This window comes from Scomber japonicus, chromosome 3, assembly GCF_027409825.1.
Source record: "Scomber japonicus isolate fScoJap1 chromosome 3, fScoJap1.pri, whole genome shotgun sequence".
Lineage (NCBI taxonomy): Eukaryota > Metazoa > Chordata > Actinopteri > Scombriformes > Scombridae > Scomber > Scomber japonicus.
The window spans coordinates 33,973,519-33,992,861 of record NC_070580.1 but is presented as its reverse complement, the minus strand read 5'-3'; positions in this window follow the sequence as shown (position 1 = coordinate 33,992,861).

Here is a 19,343-nt window from a genome sequence, read left to right as displayed (position 1 = left end):
AGGGAGGAAGGAAGGAAGGAAGGGAGGTAAGGAAGGAAGGAAAGGAAAGAAGGAAGGTAGGAGGGAGGGAGGGAGAGACAAAGGAAAATAGGAAAGAAGGACAGAGGAAAGAAGGAAAGTAATGGGGAAGAAAGAGACAAGGAGGGAGGAAAGAAGGACAGAAGGAAGGAAGGAAAGAAGGAACAGTCAAAACAGACGGGGTCAATTTGACCCGGCAGGGCGACACAAAGGTTAAGTAATGTATTAAATGGGTTCCTGTGTTGTTGTCGCTAGTTAATAAAACTCCACATCAGCATCTACAGTACACTGTATTCAGACTTGGACAGTAGTAGTTGGTTACTCAGAAACAGTTGATTGTCATTTCATCCAGAGTGAGTAGATAGTTAGAGACATTTATGTGCAAAAAAAAAAAAAAATCCAATATGCCTCCAGTAAGTGTTCCATGCCAGACTGCACATTTCCCTCTGCTTTCCTTCTTTTCTTTTCCCTCATTTCCTCACTCTTCCCCTTTTCTTGCTTAAAAAAACCTCTCCTATTTTTGCTCCTTTCTGGGCTCAAGATTGAAGCAAAGGATGATGGGTACTGGCACACCAAGACTTCTGGGTAATCATGCCAGGGTTATGGTGGCACTGACTGTACAGTGATGCCCTCATGCTTACGTGTGTGTGTGTGTGTGTGCGTGCGTGTGTGTGTGTGTGTGTGTGTGTGTGTGTGTGTGTGTGTGTGTGTGTGTGTGTGTGTGTGTGTGTGTGTGTGTGTGTGTGTGTGTACATGTATGTGCTAATTTGGCTGCTCGATAGATCCATCAACATATTTGGCATTGGGTCAGTTGAGGCTTGTGCCTGTGTGTGTGTGTGTGTATGTGTGAGAGTGTGTGTGTTAGGGGAGGCGGGTGGTGCATGGGTGGGTGGGTGGGTGGATGGGGGGTAGTTTGGGCCTTTGTGCACCCTGGGGGATCAGAATGAGACATGGGCATAAGGAGCTAACGTCCCCTGCAGGGCCGCTCATGCCAGTCCTCCTTCATATGCATGAGATTTGCTGTGAGCCAAGTGTGTGTTAGTGAGTGTATGTGTGTGCAGGAAGTGTTCATGCATTACTACCTCTATGCTTTGTCTGCACACTATTATTTTTTTGTTTTTGTATGTTTCTGTATGGAGAAACCAAGATGCTTATATATCTGGGTTTGTGTAGGTCTCTGCATGTTGTACTTTTATTTATTCATGAATATTGTGTGTGTGTGTGTGTGTGTGTGTGTGTGTGTGTAGTGCTAGTCAAATGTTTGGACACATCAACATTTTGACTGGTTGGCTAGTGTTGTTGCATGTGTGTGTTGTTTATATATTTGGGGTTGTGTATTTAGACTTTGTGCTTTTGTATACATATGAATATTATATATGTGTATTTAGTTTGGACTAGTGCCGGACCAATACTGGATTTTAGGGGCTGATACTGATATTGGGGAGCAAAAAAATGCCAATATCTATATATTGGCTAATGTCATATGTACATAATATATACATAAACACACTTTTTTGGGGGGCAATCATCCCTCAAATGTGGTTTACAAACACTAGTGACAAAGATATGTAATGGAAATATTGTGTAAAATGACACATTAGTGCACTGAAACTGTATAATTATGATTAGCTGTGAGTAATAAAAAATAAACATGCAAGTAATAAACTTGAATTAAGAAAAATGACCAACTATACATAAAAATGCTTCTGATATAACTAAATAGTATAAGTATCGTAACATATTTGCTGATACCGATATATCGCTAATATTGGTTGACTGATATATCGGTCAGATTCTAGTTTGGACCAACATCCAGTTCTCTTTTATGAGATAGTCCGTCTAAATGTTTAACTGGTTGGCTGCTGTACTTCTATGTGTGTGAGTCAAAGTGTGTATGTGTGTCCTGCATGTATTCACTCACATATGACGGCAGGTTTACAAAATACAAGTGTCTTGACTGGTGGTCTCAAACTTTTGGACCCCCACTGTATACTGTTCATACTGTATAGTGTACTGTAATTTCAGAGGTATTTTTAATGTACGCTGCTGTGCAATATCAGTATTTCAAGTGTAATATTTCTTTCAGTTCAACTGTGAAATATCAATATCACACTGAAGTATATTATCATTCTGTCAACATCAATATTCCTCTCAAGATACTGTTACTATTTTTCATTTTTTCATATTGTGTGTTCACTGACTTATTATTTATTCTTTATTTTTATTTTATTTCTTTATTGATGTTCTTTCTATTTTTGCTATCCATTTGCTGCTGTAACGCTGTAAAAAATTCCCCATCGTGGGACTAATAAAGGATTATTTTATCTTTTTAGAAATGTTAAAAGAAAGTTGTCCGTCTGTAAATACGCCATGATGTTTTTAGTTTAATTTTTAACCTCTTAATACACGCCCCTATTTTTTTAAATGTTTTTAGCCTAAACGACATGCCCAAGTTGTGAGCAGCACAGATCCCACATAGTTTGAGACTCAGAGATGTGTCTGGTATCATTGGAAAGGAAACACTCTCAGGATTCTTGTAAAAGTGTCTGTGTGATTCTGTGACTTACTGACAAAGAGTGGCAGAGGTTACAGTAATGAGGTTGTTTAGCCTCGGTTCCCCTTATGGACAGCCAAACTGGTAGCTTAGCGTCATACGTCATACACTGTTGGAAACCTCAGACTATTGGCTAAAAGGTTATCAACGTCATTTCACCGAATATTTCCATTGGCTGGAACAGCTGTCAATCAAACCCACGTTGTACCGTTGTCGTCGGTCACATGTCCTTATTGGCTTTGGAGGCACGTGCTGCCTCATCCTAAGCACTGATTGGATTGTGTGTGTGGTGTCGTCACAAGCAGGAGAGGCTAACGGTCGTAAACATCTAGTCACGTGTACTCTGAGCTGGACGTGCAGGTCAGGAAATGACGTAAACGGACCGTATATGTTCCGTGTGTGTTACGTTACGTGTTGGACTAAATACATGGACATATTGAGGAAAATATTTCGGTTTTATGGAAACGGATTTCATATTTCACAAGAATGGATACTTGGCGAGCTGTGCAGAAAGTCCTGAGTCATAAGATGATCGTTGTGGATAAAGGGAAGACTTTGAAGGTATGTAGCATTATAGCTGTTTTTACTTTAGCTGAGTGGCTAACCAAGCTAATCACTAATACTATTACGGCTGTGAGCAACCATATAAGTCGTGAGTGGTCTTGAATGAATCAGGACAATCTAAGCTTTCTAACAATGTACGGCATGAATATATATGTTTAAGGGTTGGTGTTTAAAACATTCAGAAGAACATGTCGCTACCTCCTAACTTCCGACCCGTCCCATAGACGGAACAGCGTGTTTTAAGAGGTTGGACAACATTTATCCTTCTGTGTATGACAGTTTGTTTCTTTCTCTACTTTCTCCACAATTTAAAGAAACAGCATCTTAAACTATATCTGATTTTTAAGCATTTTGCATTGTTACAGCTGCAAAACACAATGAAAGATAATGTAAACGTAACAGCTTTTGTAGTCTTTTAAATTAGTTTGAAGTTTAACCCTCCTGTCGTCCTCCCGGGTCAAATTGACCCCCTCTGTTTTGACTATTCCTCCTTTCCTCCCTCCTTCTCTCTTTCTTTCCTTCCCTCTTACCTTCCACCATTCCCCTTTCTTCCTTCCTTCTGTCTACCCTTCCTCCCTCCTTCTTTCCTTCCCCCTTCCCTCTGTCCTTCTTTCCTTCCTTGCTCTTTTCCTTTCTCCCTTCCTTCTTTCCTCCATCCTTCCTCCCTTCCATCCTTCCTTCTTCCTCCCTTCCATCCTTTCTTCTTCCATCCTTCTTTCCTTCCTCCCTTCCATCCTTCCTCCCTTCCTTCTTCCATCCTTCAATCCTTCCTTCCGTCTTCCTCCCTTGACTCGAGGACAACAGGAGGGTTAAATCAACAGACAGATTATTATTCCTGTAACTGTTGAAATTAGTATTTATGTAGCTTTTGCACTACTAGGTAAGAAAACAAACAAACAAGAAGTCATATCCGCTCATGTATTATGTATTCATTTAAAATGTAAAGTGATGTGAAAGTAAACAGTAAAGTGTGAGAGCTGCCTTCACACAAAGCAAGAAAAAAAAGTCCCATTTGTTCATATATTTCCTTCTTGGATACTCATACATAATGCATCACTGCTGCTGATTTTATTGTCTTGTTTTTTTTTTTTTTAAGAAATCTCCATCTCTATTCTCTCTTAACTCAGCTTTAACAGTTTGCTCTCCACTTGAGCTTTTTCACTTTAAATAATCCGAGGGTTTCTTGTAACTTAACGCAACATGAAAGCAGTAAAATGCCCACCGACTGAAAAAGGCAGGCCAACAGGACAGGCATCAAATCTATGACTTTTGTATGACTGATTTATTTATACCAGTTCTCCAGGCTTGAAGGATGATAAAACGCAGTTTGAGGCGCTTTGGTTTGATCCGCTGCTGCTTTTTTTTTTCTTCTTCTTGGTCTTTCACTGCTTGCCGTTTGGTGTTTTTTAGAGCTTTTTTTTGTACTGACAATAGCAGCCTGCTGTGTCTGGAAATGAGGTTGAGAGTGTACCAAAACGGTAAAGTTGCAGGGCTGTAAAACATTAAATATTAAAGGGAAGGGGGGGGGGGGGGGGGCGCTACTATTTTTCCATTACGTGAGCCATTAATGTGAAAATCCAGCAAGTTAAGTGTTTCAATCATTAGCCTACACCAGGGGTGTCAAACATGCGGCCCGTGGGCCAGAACCGGCCCGCCGAGAGGTCCAATCTGGCCCAGTTTCCTTCTTCCTCTTTTCTTCCCTTCCGTCCTTCCTTTTCTTCCTTCCATCTACCCTTCTTTTCCTTCCTTTCTGCCTTCCTCCTGTCTTCTTTTCCTTCCTTCCATCTATCCTTCTTCCATTCCGTCCTTCCTTTTCTTCCTTCCATCTACCCTTCTTTTCCTTCCTTCCTTCCATCTACCCTTCTTTTCCTTCCTTCCTTCCTTCCTTCCTTCCTTCCTTCATTCATTCTTTCCCTTCTCCTCCTTCTTTATTTTTCCTTCCTTCCTTCCTTCCTTCCTTTTAATGATCCGGCCCACATGAGATCAAATTGTGCCCTTGAATGAAAATGAGTTTGACTCCTCTGTAGCTAGGATCATGTGACAAATATGCACACCCACATTTATATTAGTTTTCCTCTTCTCCTCTTTCCTTTGTTTTTTATATTGATGGCTTCATCTCATTTCCAATTAAATTAATGTTTTAATTCCATTCAACTGTTTTCTGTCAGAAACTCACAAAGTTGGAGGAGTTGCTCAAGTAATTTCTCCACTTTAAAAGTTTCCTTTCAATTATAATCCTCAACAGTGATTCTCAACACAAACACAAGAGTCTCCTGGACAGTTAATAGTACTGTAGGTTTATGTTTGCCTTTTTATTTTATTTTTTAAGTGCTATAAATTAGACTCTAAAGCAGATGTGTTGCTGTGGAGAAGAAGCCACTCAGACTCAAGTCTAACTCACTTATGCAACATAGCTGCTATATTAATTAAAGTAACTCATGATTAGGTTTCTACAAAGCATAAATTTAGCTTCTACTTGACATTACCTGCAACAGAAGTTAGAGCTTGGTAATATGTTCATTTGGAGTTGCATTTTGTTTTTAGCTTGATAAGTTTTATGTTTAAAAAAAAAAAAGGTTGTATGTTTTAACTTTTTTGACAGAAACACACAAATTTTTTCTCCTAATGACTCAACCAGGTCAGATTAATGTCCTTCAAAGCCTTGGAAATGTTCCAGCTGTCAGTCATCTCACATTGTTTATGCAGAAAATGCAAATACAAGTTGACTTCAGGAGACCTTTTAACGCCAGAAATAGCTCCACAGCGCAGACCTGTCAGCGATGAACGCTGGGTTTTTTCCTGGTTTCTAACGGGGATGAAAACTCATCAGGAGTGAAACATGTGACAAAGATGTGAAATATACAGACTTTAGGGATCATAATCTTGAGATGGAGAAAAAGGAAGAGATTTAAAAACCTTTCCTGACCATAGACAGCATCGTCATCGTGACCTCTTGGATATAGAGACGGAAATGTACTTCCTTCTCTGATGTCCAACATATGACAACATAATGGAAACCTTCACAAGCTTATAGAAACACAAAAACTTACCTGTAATTCTGGGAGAGGATGAGAAGTGATTTATTATTGGTAGCAAAATGTGTAACAGCATATCACAGCCTCACAGAGAGGGAGTAGACTAAAATCTTGTACTTCAAAAACCTACAGATGTGGTGTTTTCAAATGTAGTGATTTGCTTCTGATTATTAATATTATACTGTATTAGGCTTGGTTGATTGGACACATTTCAGCAATTGCAGGTTGTTTTGTGTTTTTTTTCCCCGCCCAATTTGAAATGACTTACACTTATACATCCAGTAGACTAACCTGACATTGCTCACTTAACCTTCACATACTGTTCATATTCCTTAATTAAGCTTTCAGAGAGCAGAAAGAGTTAATGTTTTTAGTTTTTATGAGAAACAACTACATCAAAAACACTATATAATGGTCCAATGTTACATAAAACAGGAGAAACTATTCCAACAAATGATATTAAATGTGAATAATGAACATTTTTGACATTTTTGATTAATATGTGTTGGATATATTTCCTTTTTTGTATGTTAAGTTAATCAAATTTCAGGTTAAAAGAAAAAAAAGTGTTTTTTATTGATCTTGAATGTAAAAAATTGGTCAAATTTGACACTTAACAAGATCCATGTTGACAGAAATGGAATATATTATATTTTAGATTTAATTAGTGTATATTTACATGAAATAAGGATCATTTGAGCCCTTTATATCTACACAGGGAGCAACTGTGCCCCTCTGCTTCTATGAGTTTGCCTAAAAATAACATTAACCCTTAAACAGGCCTTACTAGTTATGTCATTTGCACCTAAAGTAAGTAAGGAAGGAAGGAAAGGAGGAAGGAAGGGAAGCAAGGGAGGAAAGGAGGAAGGAGGAAGGAAGGGAAGCAAGGGAGGAAGAAGGAAGGAAGGTAGGAAGGAAAGGAGGGAGGAAGGAAGGAAGGAAAGGAAGGAGGGAGGAAGAAAGATGGAAAGGAGGGAGGAAGGAAGGGAGGGAGGGAGGGGGGAAGGAAGGAAGGAAGGAAGAAAGAAAGAAAGAAAGGAAGGACAGATGAAGGAAGGAAGAAAGGAAGGACAGATGAAGGAAGGAAGAAAGGACAGAAGGAGGGAACATTTACCCTAACAGCTGAACTTAGATCGAAGGAAAGAAGGAAGGAAGGAAGGACAGAGGAAGGACCCGAGAGGACAACACGAAGGTTAAAGAGTCTGTATCTCCTGGTGCACGTTGTCTGTTTAAGGGTTAATGAAACTTACTGAGTTAAGTTTCAGTCCAGGTGATAAAACATCTGGAGATAAGTGTCATTTTCCACACATCTGGATTCCTGAGATTAATTTATATGATAATTCTACAAACTCATAATATAACACAAGAATTATAAGTAGACATATATTTAGCATATTTGTCTTTTTTTGAGGATTTCACAGTTACAAGCTGGAATGAAAATGTGTTGCTCTGCTTAAATCTGGTCTGTAACTTTTTACAACACTTGGCATTTTCTAAATAAGCGTCCGCCTCGCACGATACACACACCAGTTCCCGTTCTCTCAGTTTAACTCTTCTAATTACATGGATTTGGAATTTGGATTACGCAGCCGCTGCATGGTGTGTGCTTTTTGGAAGCGGCGCTGGAAAACGCTGCTGGTTTTTTCGGAGGGAGGGAGCGGGAGCGGGAGCGGGAGCGGGGTGGGAGGGGTGGGGGGGGGCATGGAGAGTGCAGCAGAAAATGTAGGCTGGTTCCTGGCTGCGGAGTGAGAATCCAGTGTGGTTTACCTCTATCTCCCCTCGTGCAGGGCTCCCGTCTTTCTCTGCCTCGCTGTGTTGTTTTTCTTCTTCAGGGGATTTGGAGGTTTCAGCCTGGGAAACACACAAATCTGCAAGCTCATGTTTTTATTTGCTCTGGCAGATGCATAAACCCCCCCCCCCCACCACCCCCACCTATACTGTACCTCCCGTTCAGATATATCCCACCCACCCAACCTGGCTCAGGTCAGGCCCAATCACAAGTGTTTATCTGATATGTTGGGGGGGGGGGGGGTGCTGTTGATGCAATGACAGAGGGGGCTACCTCACATAATCTACCCCTCTGATTGGTTGTAGATCTATCCAATTGCATCCAGAGGCATCTTGGTCTGCTCCCGTTGATAACACCCGTTGGAAATCAAAAAAAACCGAACCCCAGCTAGAGGTCTCTAATCCTTCCATCCAAATCCATTGTGCTCGCTCCCTCCATCCTTCCTGTATCTCCTGTCCTCCTCACCTTCTCCTGACTCCCCATTCTTCATTTCTCCTCAGGTTTCCTCTCCTCCCCTAAATTTCATCCTCTTCTTCTTCATCTTCTTTTCTCTCCATCTCCTGTCTAATCCTGTATATGTAGGTCTTCTCTCCTCCCACTCTTCCACGTTCCTCCTCTCTTACTTCATCACATCTCTCTCTCTCTCAGTGCTTCTCTCTTCCTCTCTTATTCCCTTTCTGCCTTCCTGCCTTGCATCAGCTCAGCTCACCGTTTTCTTCTTCTTTGTAATCCCTCCGTTTTTCTCATCCTTACCTCTTCGCTAACCTCTCCTAATCTTCTCCTGCACTCTATCCTTGTTTCCTCTTTAGCCTCTCTCTCTTTCCTCTCTCTCTCTCTCTCTCTCTATTATCATCCTCTCGTCACTACCATCCACATTCCTCCCTTTGCCACTTTCCCCCCCTCCTCTTTTATTTACTCCATCTCTCTTCCCACCCCCATTTTTTCTTACTTCCTCCCTCCTATAAAGCTTTACCTCTACACTTGTGCAACCTCCACTCATCCACTTATTTCCTCATCTTCTCTTTTTCTCCTTTTTCTCCCCCGACCAATTCTCCTTATCATGTCGTCCAGAATCCGCTTAAGCCGCTCCTTCTGTCTTTTTCTCACCCGACGCCGATACCAGCCAGTCATTTTACGTTTCATTGCCACCTTATTTAGAGCACATTTAACACAATTTCATGCTGAGAAGATTCTTATACACTGCGAGGCAATATTTCTCACTGTTGTTAGAAATATTTCTTTTTATGAGTTTATTAAAACATGAAATGAAAGAAAAGCTGGAAGCCTGTTTTTTTTTTTTGCTTTCTTCTCTGCTGCCGTGGGAGACTTTTTGCTTTTCTTTTTTTTTTTTTTTTGTGAAGAAAAATGACAGGTTCTGCCAAGCGGGGTGGTGCAATTAAAATTAAAAAAGAAGGAACATTAGCTCGTCGAGATGGAGGAACAGTGCAGAATCAAACGGCGTTATCTGTTTATTACAAGGCCTCATTATAGCTCCAGGCTTGAGCGAGCTTTCCTCTGCCCACTCGCTGCTATACGTCCACAGCTTCTCATACCAGAGCTCCCCAAAGTGCCGCCCCGGCAAACAATGCTACACACACACACACACACACACACACACACACACACAGAGCTCTGCCATGACTCTAGTCGACTGGTCAGAGGAGAGGAAGATGATGATAAATACAATGCCAGAGAGTGTTTATGGAGGTTTTATTTGTGTGCTTATGTCCACCAATGAGAGAGAGAAATCTGCAATAAAACAGAAGAGGAGGAATGAGAGAGAAAGAGAGGGGGGGGGGGGGGGGTGGTGTTAGGTTTGTGGGTGTTTGTCTGTTTTGAAGGGGAGGGCCGCCGCTGCTCTGCCGCCTTTGAAAACAGCTTTCTCGGATTAGCTCCTTCCGTCTCCTGTGGGAGAAAATCTCTGAAGAGAGAGAGAAAAAAAAAGGGATGGAGTGGGAGGAGAGGACAGGAGAGGAGAAGAAGAAGAAGAATCGGGAGAGAGGGTGCACAGAGGAGAAGGATGAAGAAAAGAGAGGAGGGAGGGAAGGAGGGAGGGAGGGAATGGAGAGAAGAGGGAGAGAAATGAGCAGAGGCATGAGAGGAGATTAGTGTAAAGAGGAAGACGGGAAGGAAGGAAGAGAGGTAGATAGGTGAGGTTAGAGAAGAAAGGTGGAGGAAGAGGGGGATGAGGGGGATGGTGAGGGAAAGAAATTAGTCAGAAGTTAAAAGGAAAATATGAAATGAGAAGAAACACATGAAGAGAAGGGGAGACATTTTTTAGGATTTAGAGGAATGACAGAGGAAAAAGAAGACAGGAGATGGAGGGAGAAAGGTGGAGAGAACAGATGAGGAGAAAGGAGAAAGGTAGAGAGACAAACTGAACTAAATTTGGAGGAGAAAGAAAGTGAGAGGACAGGGGAGAAGACAGTTGGATAGAAGAAGAAAAAAGGGAGAAAACAGGACAAAGAATGACAAAATATGGAGGAGAGCAGTGTAGAAAGAAAGAAAGGATATGAGAAAAGGAGAGAATTGCCCCTCTTTCCTTTTTCCCTGTTGCTCATACGAAATATTTCTACAATGACAGTCATCAGCGTTCAGTATAAATGTTTCCAATAAGTAGATGTGAATGGATGAAGAGAGAGTGGCGGAGTAGATCACAAACCAGACGAGACCACAGGGGCTGATTTCACAAAGATTGACTTTGACTGCAGCTCAGATCTAACAGCCGCAAACTAGCAGCGCTGCAGGCTCAAGCCCATACAGAGTGTGATCCACCAACAGCTGCTACATACTGCCTGCTATCGACTCCCATTCAAAAAAAACAAAAACACTAACTTCTCTGGAGAAATGCTGAGTCAGTATTTTTTTTCCGATATGTCATGTTGGTCTCAACTGATTTGAAGACTTATGGTAGACATTGATTGACAGTAAGGCTGCTCAATTAATTTGGGGCCAAACGATTTCAAAACTAATAAAATCAGGAAATGATTTTTTTTTGTAATTTTTCCGTTGTGCAACGTTGTATAGAAACAGTCTGCAAAAACAGTTCATGTGTATTTCCGTCCCTCCCCCACATCATGCACTGTACATATTTTAGACTCATCTCCAGTCTCCTCCCGTTTTGTCTCCCGGGAATCTCCCGTAATTTTACAAGTTAATAATACTGAGAAGAGCACATTATTATTTTGAAAAGCTTAGACAGGAAGCTGGCGCAGCACCATTAGTTTGACAGAAGCTGAAACACACGGCGAAATGTTTTAACTGTAGATGAAAGTGCAGAGTTTCCAGAACAGGATACTTATGTGTTTGTAACTTTAAGGTAAAGGACAGTCTTTCTACGCTCTCGTTACAAAGCCATAAAGTTGCCCCAGAAGCATATTGTGACAAAAACAAATCTGTTCCTCTGAAAACTGAAATGTTATATTCAAACTAAGGCTGCTCAATTAATCAAGATTTGATCGTGATTACGATTTAGGGGCCAAACAATCTTAAAACGAATAAAATCGAGGGGAAACGATTTTTAATAATAATGAGATAGCGCTCAATCACAAAGGTTTTATTTTGAAAAGCTTAGACAGGAAGCCGCCGCAGCTCCGTTAGTTTGACAGAAGCTGAAACACACGGTGAAATTTTTTAACTGTAAATAAAAGTGCAGAGTTTCCAGCCTGCGTCAAATAATGCTGAGTTTACTGACTAATTATTAAAAACCAGGAAGTGATGTGTGAACTATCGTCATGGTAACCAGCTCACTCACTAATATCTCTGCACATTTTCTGCTGTGTAAGGCTGCTGCTTGGAGAGAAAATTAATAAAGCCAATTGTCCAATAAATGCAGCATGTTTCTAAAGTTGAAAAAAGATCATTTAAATAATCATGATTTCAATTTTGACCCAAATAATCGTGATTATGATTTTTTCCATAATCGAGCAGCCCTAATTGACAGTTTGCTCCCCTGCTACATAGCTCACACTGAGTCGGAGTATCATTGCAATGTTTCTGTAAGTTTAAAGTAACTTGATTATGATCCTGTTAGCAGCTCTTGGTAATTACAGATGCAACAGACCAACACTTATGTCAGAGCTCAATGTGGTCAAATATGAAACTCTCAACCACACGGAGGACGATGAAACAAAAAAATACAAAGCAATCCTCCATCTGCACCTTCAGACAGCAGCTTGCTCCGCTGGGCAAATACAAAACAAATCATTGGACTCCTCCTGTCCCCCCTGGAAGACACAGACAGGTCTTACTGCCACAGCAGAGCCTGCAGGATAGTTAAAGACAGTACTCACCTCTCTCTCCATCTGTTTACACTGCTGCACCCTGGAAGATGCTACAGGGCCTTAAAATGCTGCACCCTGGAAGACGCTACAGGGCCCTGAAATGCTGCACCTCCAGACTGAGGAACACCTTTTATCTTTCAGCCAAACATGAACTGAACTCTCACCCCAAAATCCCCCTCCCTCCCTCCCTCCCTCCCTCCCTACCCCATTACCACCACAATGATCTTAATATGAATAACCATGGAGTCAATGTGCAATATCTGCATATGAACTTTAGCCTATCTCTTTCTTTAAAGCACTTTACCCCTTTTTACAGCACTTTATTATCATATTTTAGCTTAATTAATGGTTATTCTATTTTATGTGAGTGTGGGTTGAGCAGTGAAGTGAATTGAATAGTTTTATTTTATGAGAGAGGGCAAATTTTGTTGTCTGTGAAAATGCAATGACAAAAGCATTCACATATTCATACGTTAAGTTACTCTTAAATTAACTCGTAAATTAAGCAATAAATTGAAACCATGTTTACTGACTTGATGATTCTCGTGTAGTATGGACAGATGGCCCTGCATTTAAATCCCAGTGTGGCTGTTTGTCACATATTTGCAACTTTTTGTATTTCCAGCTCCCAGTGCGTGTACAGATGGTAAAGCCAGAAGAGTACATACGGTTTAAGCATGGCAGCAAGATTGCTTTGCACTATCTGCTCCACACAGACACTCAGCTGGTACTGCCCATGCCTCTATATATTAAAAAAGGCCACTTCTATATCTACGGTGCTTCGAAGGACCTTCCTTCTTTCATTCCTCTTTTTGTCCTTACTCCTTTCCTTCTTTCCTTCCTTCCTTCCTTCCTTCTCTCCTAAATTCATTCCTTTTTTCATCCTTACTCCTTTCCTTCCTTCCTTTCCTCCCTTCCTTCCTTCCTTTCCTCCCTCCCTCCCTCCCTTCCTTCCTTCCTTCTCTCCTAAATTCCTTCCTCTTTTCGTCCTTACTCCTTTACTTCCTTCCTTCCTTCTCTCCTAAATTCCTTCTTTTCATCCTTACTCCTTTCCTTCCTTCCTTCCCTCCTTACTCCTTTCCTTCCTTCCTCCTCTCCTCCCTCCCTCCTTACTCCTTCCTTCCTTCCTCCTCTCCTCCCTCCTTCCTTCCTTCCTCCTTTCCTCCCTCCCTCCCTCCTTACTCCTTCCTTCCTTCCTCCTCTCCTCCCTCCCTCCTTACTCCTTCCTTCCTTCCTCCTTTCCTCCTTACTCCTTCCTTGCTTCCTCCTTTCCTCCCTCCCTCCCTTCCTTCCTTCCTTCTCTCCTAAATCTCCTATTCGTCCTTACTCCTTTCCTTCCTTCCTTCTCCCCTCTCACCCTCCTTACTCCTTCCTTCCTTCCTCCTTTCCTCCCTCCTTCCTTCCTTCCTTCCTCTTTTCCTCCTTTCCCTCCTTTCCTTCCTTCTTCCTGTCCTTCCTTGTGTCCTTCCTTGACCTGAGGACAACAGGAGGGTTAAAAAAAGCCACTTCTATATTGACGGTCCTTCAAGGAAACAGAATTTATATTTATTAAACATTAATAATAATAATAATAATAATAATAAATACATTTAATTTGAGCTTCATAGTGAAAGTGTTACACACAACATAAAGAAAATAGTCATAAAAGTTAAATATTATATTTAACCCTCGTGTCGTCCTCCATCTTTTTTTGGCTGTTCCTTCTTTCCCTCCTTCTTCCCTCTTTCTTTAATGTTTTTCCCCTCCTCCCCTTTTTCTTTGCTCCCTCCACCTTCCATCCTTCCTTGCTTCCTTCCTCCCTCCCTCCCTCCTCCTTTCCTTCTTCTCTTCTTTCTCTCCTAAATTCCTTCCTTTTTTCGTCCTTACTCCTTTCCTTCCTTCCTCTTTTTGTCCCTACTCCTTTCCTTCCTTCCTCCTCTCCTCCCTCCTTACTCCTTTCCTTCCTTCCTTCCTTCCTTCCTTCCTTCCTCTTTTCATCCTTACTCCTTTCTTTCCTTCCTTCCTTCCTCTTTTCATCCTTACTCCTTTCTTTCCTTCCTTCCTCCTTCCCCCCCCCTCCCTCCTTACTCCTTTCCTTCCTTCCTTCCTTCTCTCCTAAATTCCTTCCTCTTTTTGTCCCTACTCCTTTCATTCCTTCCTTTCTCCTCTCCTCCCTCCCTTACTCCTTTCCTTAGGCATTAATAGTAATAATAATAATAAATATATTTAATTTGAGACACACTCTTCATTCATAGTGAAAGTGTTACACACAACATACAAGAAAATAGTCATAAAAGTTAAAAATGAAAAAGCCTTCCTGGAAAGAAAGCGTTTTTTTTATTTTTATTTTTTATAAAGAGTGTATGGTCTGTGCTGCCGTCAGATGGTTAGAAAGGCTGTTCCACAAACGCGGTGAAGCAGAGCAGAAGGCTGGAACCCCCATGGTGTGGAGCTAAGTACTGGGAGCCCGAAGGAACAAGCTGCTGTCAGATCTGAGGGTGCGGGTGGAGGATTGTGGTGTGATCAGTTCCTGGAGGTACGGAGGCTCATGTTGCAGGACTTTGTAGTGAGTCCTGAAGGAGACAAGGAGGCAGTGCAATGAAAACAGAGTTGGTGTTATATGTTGGTGTATTCACAGTCTCACCAGGATCCTGGCAGCACTGTTGTGAAAGTACTGGAGCTTTTTTTTTGGATGCTTCTGCCAGGGATCCCTGCGAAGAGCGCATTGCAGTAGTCCAGTCTGGAGGAAATAAAGGCCTGGATATGTTTCTGTGTATCTGACAGGGTTAGAGAAGGGGAAAGGAAAGAGATGTTTGTTGAGATAGTACAGAGAGATTTTGCATAGATGTCTTGTTTCCTTCCATCTTTCCATCCAGCCTTCCTTCCTTCCTTCCTTCCTTCCTTCCTGTCTTCTCTTCCTTCCATCTGTCTTTCACTCCTTCCTTACTTCCATCTGTCTTTTCTTTCTTCCTTCCTTCCATCTTTCCTTACTGTCTTCTCTCCTCTTCCTTCCTTCCTTCCATCTTTCCATCCACCCTTTCTTCCTTCCATCTGTCCTTTCTTTCTTTGTTTCTTTCTTTCGTTCCTTCCTGTCTTCTCTTCCTTCCATCTGTCTTTCACTCCTTCCTTTCTTCCATCTATCCTTACTGTCTTCTCTCCTCTTCCTTCCATCTTTTCATCCTGTCTTCTCTTCTTTCCTTCCTTCAATCTTTCCTTCTTTCCTTTCTTCCATCTATCCTTACTGTATTCTCTCCTCTTCCTTCCATCTTTTCATCCTGTCTTCTCTTCCTTCCTTCAATCTTTCCTTCCTTCCTTCCTTCCATCTTTCCTTACTGTCTTCTCTCCTCTTCCTTCCATCCTTCCATCTTTCCTTCCTCCCTTTCTTCCTTCCATCTGTCCTTTCTTTCTTTGTCTCTTTCTTTCGTTCCTTCCATCTGTCCTTTCTTTTGTTCCTTCCTGTCTTCTCTTCCTTCCATCTGTCTTTCACTCCTTCCTTTCTTCCATCTATCCTTACTGTCTTCTCTCCTCTTCCTTCCATCTTTTCATCCTGTCTTCTCTTCCTTCCTTCCTTCCTTCCTTCAATCTTTCCCTCCTTCCTTCCTTCCATCTGTCCTTCCTTCTCTTCCTTCTTTCCTTCCTCATTCCTTCCTTCCTACCTTCTTCCACAGATAGTCGTGTGCCAAAATATCACAAATATCGTGTGAGGGCAGCAGTGGAAAATACAAAACTAAAGAAACTGTGAAAATACATCATTGTTCATCAAGGGTGGAGATAATCGTTCATTAATCGTAATCGAGGTTAAAAGTTCAATTAATCGTGATTTTGATTTTTACCATAATTGCCCAGCTTTAGGATGTATGAGCTCTGTCTTTATCATAGATATCACCATAATATTATTTTACTTTCTTTTCTTTTTTCTCAGGCTTCAGCTACAGCCAGTCAAGCATTCATGTACAGTTTAAAACCCCACTGTTCAAGTCTTTAAAGTAAAACTAACACTGCCTTTGATCAGCCTTGAGCTCCGATATACTATCTGGGACAAAGTTGACCTGCCAGGTGCTGTAATGTGATGTGTGAGGCGAAGGATGGACAGATTGAATGATTTTGTGTGATTTATTCAGCAGACAGGTGTAGCCAGTCAGTTTTTTGTTGATACTGATTCAGCTGTGAGGATGAATTAGGTCTGTAACCTTGAAACCGCTGAACTGCTGGCATGTGGAGCAGGATAGTGTGTGTGTGTGTGTGCATGTGTGTGTGTGCGTGTGTGTGTGTGTGTGTGTGTCTGAGAAGGCATCTTTGATTTCCACCATTAAATATTAATCAACATTGTTAATATTTGATGGAGCGCCCCACCTCTCTGTGTTTTTGGAGGAGATCCACTCCTCTGTAATTTTGACTTCATATGCAATTCTCTTTCTCCACTTTTTGTCCCGCTTCTTCTTCTTCTTCTTCTTCTTCTTCTTCTTCTTACTTGTTTTCTTGTCTTTCTCTAATTAGAACAAAATGTGATTATTTACCCACTAACTTTCCATTTATCTCTCGCTGTCTCTTTACTCTTAGCCATGTTAGCGGTGTGTCGATGTACCATTTTGATCCAGACTAAAATATCTCAGCAACTAGTGGATGGATTTTGACATTTTGACACTCACACTGAAGATGAAGATGAATCCTACTGACTCTGATCTCTAAGGCTACCATGTACTTCAAACTTGTGTTTTTTTTGAGTGGAAAGTCTTCACAAATGGATGAAACTTGGATGATATTACTTGAAATGTTGTACACACATTTATTTTACCCTTCAGGATTAACTGCAATCCTTTACGTTAACATGGATGTTAACCAATACATCCACCAGGGGGCAGCACAGAGTCAAAAACAAACATGGCGACTGTGTCTTTTATGTTCCTCTTGCATAAAAGACAAAAACCATATGTTTAAAGTTTCTAACCAACTCGCACAACCTTTCCTCAAAAAGTTCCTCCATTGTTATTTCTTCTTCGTGTCTCACTAGAGCTACGTATTGAGTAGTGACAGCAACACTGCCCCCCCATGGTTTCCGGTGGTACTGCTCCGTTTGGTCCGTATCCGTAAGCTTTATGGAAACGTGCAGAAATACGGACGAAATGAACGCAGAGCACGGACAGAAGGCTCCGTCTGTATCCGGATTTAACGTTGAGCATAAATGGGCCTTAACATATTAGCAACATATTTTACTGCAAAAGACACACACAAGCTGCTTTAACATGTATTAGCTAGACTGCATCTTCATTACTGATATCTGTGTGGCCATATTGCCGAGTCAAAGCTGTAATTTAAGTAATTTTTTAACTTGTCAAAACTCTAAAATTAGATATCTGTAATTACATTTTGACTAGTACGGTTTTAATTACTGTGTATGCGGTTTCTCATTAAATACAACTTTACAATTATGACTTGTTGAAATTCTAGTTTCAGATGTCTAAAATTTAATTTCGGGTAGTCATAATTTCACTTCTCATTCACCACAAAGTCCTTGATGATGAGTTCTTCCTATTTTATTATTTTCTCAGTCATTAGCAGCAGTATAAACAGCATAGTTTCAACTTAAACTGCTCAAATGCTTTGCTGGGCCAATATCCAATGGGAAGCCAATTGGATTACTCATAATGATGTATGAGATATCGGCAACTATTATTTTGAGTACACTACAGATACTACAGATATCTCTTAACTAGTCAAAAGATATTAAATTACACATTAATATCTGTAATGTTTATTCCATATCGTCAAACTTAGCTAATAAATGTTTAACAGCTTCTTATACACACTTCTGCTCCTCGCCTCTCCTCCTCCTCCCCTCTCACATCTGACCCAGTTGGAACTGATGTGTAAGGGCTTCACAACAATGAAAACCCAACCTGAGAAGAGAAGGTCGGGGGTATCAAAGTGGGATAGGAGGGCGTGTTGGTGGGGTGGGGGTAGCCTACCAGAATAATCAAAAGTCTAATCTTGCAATCTCTTGCTCTACATTTTGATCTTTAATTCTGGGTCTCCTTCTTCTTCAAAAACAGTAGCACCTCAGGCTGGATGCTGGATGCTGTCTGGGTTGTGCTGTATCTGTGTTGTTTGTGAAGTTGTTCCGATTAACATAAATGCAGAAAGAGAATTTGAGAAGAAACCACTGAAAGAATTAGACTTATATTAATCTGCTCTCCCTCTGTGAATTTTTGCCTTTTAGCTCATCTGTCTCCGTATTCACACAAGTCGCTTTAATATTTTAGAACAGAGACCTATTCTGCCAAGTTAGGTGCTGCCACCCGCTTTGAATATGATCACTCCATTGAGATAGTGTTAACAGTGGTTATTAACCTCCATAGATATGATTTAGAAGGAGCCTGCTACACCTGCTAGTAGCTTCAGAAGGCTGCTATCATCTATTCATATGGTATTTGTAAGCTGGATCACTGCAGGGACGACCCATGGATGAATAAAGAGAACTGGATACAGATATCAGAGGCAGGGCCCCGTTCATTCCTATGAAAGCTGCTCAGTGGCACATGAAGCCAAGAAATGTCCTTCTGGGTTCGTTCTTTTCTTCTTTGCTTCTGCATCACTGGGCCCACAGAGTCCAGCGTTGGAGGCGGGGTCTCGTCGATTCCTATGAAAGCTGCTCAAAGGTGCATGAAGCCAAAAATGTTCTTCCTCTTCCGCTTTGCTTCTGCAACGCTGGGCCCATGGAGCAAGCACACTAGCGACTTCATCTGGCCGAGACGGCTAAAAATGTGGTCGGACCAAAGAGATCAAATTCACAATGTAAGTCTATGGGAAAAAGTCTTTTTGGGCCCAATAGCATCACGTGATGTTATAATTACACAGTTCGGCCGCTATGTCAAATTGGTTTCAAAGCCTGTCGCTCTTCTTCAGGGCTTGGGACAACCTCTACGTAGATCTGTGTCCTCATCACATGACTGCCATGTGACAAACAAGATGGCTGCCGTTCCTTTTATTACCAGTTGAAAATGTTTTCAGATAGTTTTGGTGTTGAAATGCATTGTAAGTGAGAAATATCCTATTTCTTTTCATTATCTTTATTCAGTGAATGTATATAGTGTTTAGTTTGTCAGTTATTTGGCATATTTTTT